The sequence below is a fragment of the Myotis yumanensis genome, unplaced genomic scaffold, assembly GCF_028538775.1.
Source record: "Myotis yumanensis isolate MYYU_CA2020_CCGP unplaced genomic scaffold, mMyoYum1.0.hap1 SCAF_2, whole genome shotgun sequence".
NCBI classification, from domain to species: Eukaryota; Metazoa; Chordata; class Mammalia; order Chiroptera; family Vespertilionidae; genus Myotis; species Myotis yumanensis.
In genome coordinates, this window is record NW_027223753.1 from 185,600,934 (window position 1) to 185,606,767 (window position 5,834).

At 53.3% G+C, this 5,834-nt stretch overlaps 1 pseudogene; it reads right to left on the reverse strand.

Moving 5' to 3' along the window:
* Positions 1 to 2,761: 2,761 nt before the first annotated feature.
* Positions 2,762 to 5,565, reverse strand: LOC139002260 (interleukin enhancer-binding factor 3 pseudogene; annotated as a pseudogene).
* Between the last annotated feature and the right edge of the window lie 269 nt (positions 5,566 to 5,834).

The following is a 5,834-nucleotide window of genomic DNA, read 5'->3' on the forward strand; positions in this document are numbered from 1 at the left end:
CCTCCCTATCCACCCTGCTCTGTTCATGACAGGGGAAGGTGCCCCAACCCCCCCTGATCAGCCCTGCTCTGTGACTGATAGGGAGGAGCTCCCCAAACCCCAGATCACCCTGCAGCTCTGTGTGTGACAGGGTGCAGTGTCCCAACCCCCTGATCGGCCCTGCTCTGTGTGTGACAGGGTGCAGTGCCCCAACCCCCTGATCGGCCCTGCTCTGTGTGTGACAGGGTGCGGCGCCTCAACCCCTCCCCCCCCCACCGGCCCTGCTCTGTGTGTGACAGGGTAGAGCCATAACCTCCCCATCGGCCCTGCCCTGAGTGTGACAGTGGCGGCGCCCCAACCTCCTGATCAGCCCTTCTGTGGGTGATAGAGGGCGGTGCCCCAACCTCCTGATCCGCCCTGCTCTGTGTGTGACAGGGGCCAGTGCCCCAACCTCCCAATCGGCCCTACCCTGAGCGTGACTAGGGGTGGCATCGCAACCTCCCGATCCGCCCTGCTCTGTGCATGACAGGCGGCAGGGCCCCAACTCCCCATTCAACCCTGCTCTGAGCCCGACCAGGGCCTGCACCTAGGGATTGGGCCTGCCCTCTGCCACCCGGGAGCGGGCCTAAGCCAGCAGGTCATTATCTCCCAAGTGGTCCCAGACTGCAAGAGGGCACAGGCCAGGTTGAGGGACCCTCTCTCCCCGCTGAGTGCACAAATTTTTGTGCACCGGGCCTCTAGTCTATATACATAAAAGCCTAAATGACTGAATGACTGAGCAACCTGTCAACCAGTCACTATGATGCACACTGACCACCAGGGGACAGATGCTCAACTCACAGGATCTGGCTTCCTCCTGTCTGGATCGGGCCTGCAGGGATTGGGCTCCCTCCTTGTTGGGGTCCAACCCCAGCAGGTCCAGGGGTCCCCAAAGGTGTGGATGGAGTCGGCGAAAAAGGAATGACACGGAGACAGCGTTCAGTTGATCAGCAGCCTAGCCAGGTTCTCCAGCCAGGATCTCCAGCCAAGTTCTGTCTTTTATTGTCTTGTTACATCTGTATTTATACCAGTTGATTTTAATCCTGTCAATTTCTATTCCAAAGGTTCGTAGTTAAAGTGATTAACTACCTGCCTGGTGTTTCTTCCCTGCAGCGACTGTGTCAAGCAGCAAGGACGGACCAGCTTCCAGCAAATTCCCCCTTTTTTATTTTTTAAATGATAGCGCATGTAAATCAGCAGCCACCTCTCGGATTGGGTTGTTTAAGACTCGGAAGAAGACTGACAAGCAATGATAGCGAGCATAGCTATAAACATAGTGGATGGAGTGCACAAGGAGCCCCGTTCCTGTAGACAGGGCTGGCCTCTTCAGTCAAGGAATTTCAGCTGTCCTCAAGACAGGGGTTTGGTTGTCCTTGTTGATCTGGATAGCAGGTGGTGTCATTGGTGATGGGCTTCCCGAAGCATCAGCGAGTTGAAGGGCTGCATCAAAGGGTCCATCAGGGCCGTGCTTGATGGTGGTGTCAGTGTCTGGGGAGGAGTCAGCTGTGCCTTCTGGGTCAGCTGATATGGATGATACCAGGGAAGAAGAGGGTAAGGGGGAGACGGAGGGCAGTGTGACATAAGGTCGGACTTTGCTGATTTACTCAGAGTCCTCGGACTTGGCGAGAGAGTAGCTTCCACTTCTTGCTTTTCTACCATCTGCTGGGCCTCAGTTGTTAACTTCTTCAGCTGACCCCATGTTGACACCTCAGTCCCTAGCATAGCCTTCCTTTTCTTCTTTTTTCTGCTTTTCTGTCATGGGGCAACTCTAAGTCTTTGGAAGGATGGGACAAGGAGCTTCTCTGGGTCCATTGTGGCGACGCACGCAATGCTCGGGTACCCAAATTGTCTACACTGCTCCTTCTGGGAAGATACAAAACACAACCTCTTCCCCACATCATTACTAGATCTGGTAAAATTCTTGTCTGGTTTGTGTCTCCTTCTACCAGGCTGAGTCGGCAGAGGCTATTGTACAGGAGGCCCGATGCCTTTTGGCTGCTGTACAACCCTCTGCATTTTTTTTCTTTTTTTATTTGTCTACATTAAGCTGAATTCAAATGTACTGCCTGAATGATCCAGACATACAAAAACCCCACTCTTTCCCACTGTTTTTTATTTTTTTTAATTTTTATTTTTTTTAAATACATTTTATTGATTTTTTGCAGAGAGGAAGGGTGAAAGATAGAGAGTTAGAAACATTGATGAGAGAGAAACACCGATCAGCTGCCTCCTGCACACCCCCTACTGAGGATGTGCTCGCAACCAAGGTACATGCCCTTGACCGGAATCGAACCACAGGCCGACGCTCTATCCACTGAGCCAAACCGGTTATGGCTGTTTTTTAAATAAAATCTTCACTTATAGAACTGAAACACTAAAGCATTAAAATACGGAAAGCTCGCTTAACTTACTTCACAAAAGCATTAACAGATGAGGTATCCCTTCTGTAACTATTTCACGACAAACTGAATTAACACTAACACCAATTGTAAATAGACAGAGGGATACTGAACTGTAAGAACTCAGTAAACTCGACTCGGACAAAGTTGTAATGGCAACTAACAAACCACTGAAGACGTGGAGTCCTAAACACAGCTAAATAGGGGTCACAGAACGGGTCACAGGACAGGGTAGGGCAAGAGGACCCAAAAGGGCTGCAGACATGTTAACTGTGATGCATAAAACTGAATCTTACAACGAGGAGGGGTAAGTACAGAAGGTACAAACCTTCACCCTCAGGGCTTTATCTGTACTGGTAGTTCATGCTGTGGTCTGCATTCCTGCCGTTGCCCCCCTGTGATGACTGGTAAGAGCTGGGAGGGCCGCTGTAATTCTGGCTGGGCCCCCGGAAGTTGTAGTTCGATTGTGATGAGTAGCCTCCTTGTTTGCCTTGGAATGAGCCGCTGCCCCCAGAACCTCCTCCGTAGCCCCCATGTGACCCTGGGATGTACGACGACCGGCCTGAACCGTAGCCTGAACCGTAGCTGTTCCCGCCACTTCTGCCTCCGCTACCACTGCAGTTGAATTTGCTCTCGTAGCTGTAGTCGGAGCCACCCCCGGCCCCGCCACCGCCACCGGGGGAGCTGTAGCAGTTGGAGTAGTAGTTGCCTTGGCCATGACTATAGCCTCTCTGCTTGCCCTGCGGGGGGCCATAGTTGCTGTACTGGCTCTGGTTGTAGGACTGCTGCTGGCCTGGGTGGGGCTGGTAGCCTGAGCCGTAGGAGGGTTTCTGCTGGCCCCCCTGTGGCTGTTTCTTCCCGGGGGGCACTGGGGAGCTGTAGTTGTCACCCTGGTAGTAGGAGCCGTAGCCGGAGGAGCCACCACCGCACCCGCCGCCGCCACTGCCAGCATTCCCAGAATGCCCTCCATTGCTGTAGAACTGACCGTAGCCAGCTGTTGCCAAGTTGCCTCCATACCCATAGCTGCCATACCCAGCGCCAGCATTCATGTAGTTTCCATGGTTGGCGCCACCAAATCCTCTTCCTCTACCTCGACCACGGATGCTCCCTCCTCTTCCCCGCCCTCGAAGGTTTGGGGGCGGGGGCACTTCGTTGTGCACGGGGCCTCCCATGCCAAAACCAGGGTTATGTGGCTTAGCAGCAAATTTCAGTCCACCTCTGACAGGCACAGGTGCTCTCTTCTTCTTCTTGGCTTCCAGGGAGAGAGGGGCATCAGGGAATAGCTTTTCTAGGGCAGAAAGGGCAGCATGTGCTTTTGCCACCTTTTTATTTGAGCCAGCACCTTGAAACTTCTGTCCATCTACCTCGACCTCCATCACAAAGCGCTTGTCATGGCTGCCACCAGTCTCTGAGATGAGCTCATACTTGAGGCCACGCCTCTTCTCATTAAGTTCCATGGCGGGGTTCTTGCCACGCTTGGTCAGAATCGGCCCCTGCTCGGTAGTGGGATCCGCAGTAAAGGCAGCAGTGGGGGTCGAAGCGCCTTCTACCACAGGCGGAGGGGCCATGACAGCTGGTTTGGCCTCAGTTTCTTCAGCCGAGTCCTCCTCCTTACTGGAGTTTCTGCCTTCAGCACCGGTAGGCAAGCCCATGTCCTGTAACACCTTGACAGCCACATGCAGCTTGGCAGTCTTTTTGGATGGTCCGGAGGCCTCGAATGAGCTGCCATCTACTTCCACAGACATGGTGAAGATGGGGGCATGGACCGGCCCCGCCTGGGAAACCAGTTTATACTGCAACCCGGGCTTCAGCTGGTTCAGCCTCATCAGGGCATTCATAGCCTGGGGAGGCTCTGCCTTCTCCTCTTTCTTCTGAATCTTGTTCTTTTTGCTGGGAGGCTTTTCCTCTCCATCCTCCTCCATTGGGCGTTTCATTGGCATAATGGCGTAGGTGGCACTGGGGGGGATTTGAGCCGTGTAGTCCACTGGGTTTTCATTCTTTGGCTTCTTGGGCATCTTAGAAGGCAGAGGGTCCATACCCAGGACTTTATGCAGCTGTCCAGATGCAGCAAGTCGCAAAGCATGCTGCGCACTCTGTGTGATATCTTCCCGTTGCTGTCTGTCTAGATGCCCAATAGCATCAGTGGCTTCTTTTTCACACGGGTCATAAATGCCAGAACCATCTGGCATCACGATGCCTGACGCCAGGCACTCCAGCACTCTCCGCAGGGCCTCGCCAGCACCCATGAGTCTGTTGGCTGTGCCGATGGACTTTTCACAGAGAAGCTCAAGGGGCCATCCTCTTAGGGGACCCCAGGTGGGCACTCGGGTGCACAGGTCCCTCAGGACCCGGATGACAATAACACAAGACTTCAAGCCCATTGGCTCTGGCCTGGAACCACTTGGCATGTTGGAGGGATGCCAAGGCAGCAAGGCATTTCTGCCTGTCCAGGACGTCCGGGGGGTCGTTGACTGATAGCGTTTCTCCAGCTAATATTTTTTCCATTTCTTCTCTGACAACGGGGGATGTCAGGTGGATAGTCAGGGACAATGGAGGCTCTTTTGTGTTTTTTATCACTATCGCAGCATCATCGACAGATTGGACTATTTCGTACTTATCTTCTGTAACAGCAGCAAGCTGGATGGCCAGGTTGTCAGCCACCTTGTCCAGGAGGGCAGTTGTGGGTTTCCCCTTGCATAGCAGTACCAGCTCCAGGTCCAAGTCCCCCTTGAGCAGGAGGCCCTTTGCCACAAGGCCAACACGCATTACACCCCGCAGGGTTCTGGTCATATGCTTCATCTTTTGCTCCCCGGCCCCTTCTTTGCTCTCATCCTCCGGGGGCACGTCCAAGTTCTCGGACTTGGCATGTTCATTGCTGCCTTTCTCCTGTTCATCAATCCAATCAGACACAGCTTTGAGAGCCCGCTCTGTGTGGGACACCATGTTCTGGACTGCCTCCAGTTCCTCTTGGGTTGGATAAACAGAAGAATGCTTTGCCATCACGAGGTGATCATCATTCACAAAAATTCGCAATGGACGCATTTTTACTTATTTTTCTGTAGTGTCTGGAAATCAAATTTTGCTTATACTTTCAAATTGTGACAGATTTCCTTGGTGTTATCAATACTTCAGCTATCTTGTCAGCGTCCCTTCCTCGACCGCAACCACCACCGCCGACTGCCCGCCACAACCTACCGGAATCTCTCCAGCAAAAGGCACGCAGTGCGCACTGGGCTGCTGAGTCCAACTGCAATGGCAAGAAGAGGAGGAGGAGCCTAGGGGAACCCTGTTCGGGTCCCAATTGTTGGGGTCCAACCCCAGCAGGTCCAGGGGTTCCCAAAGGTGTGGACGCAGTCGGCAAAGAAGGAATGACACGGAGACAGCGTTCAGTTGATCAGCAGCCTAGACAGGATCTCT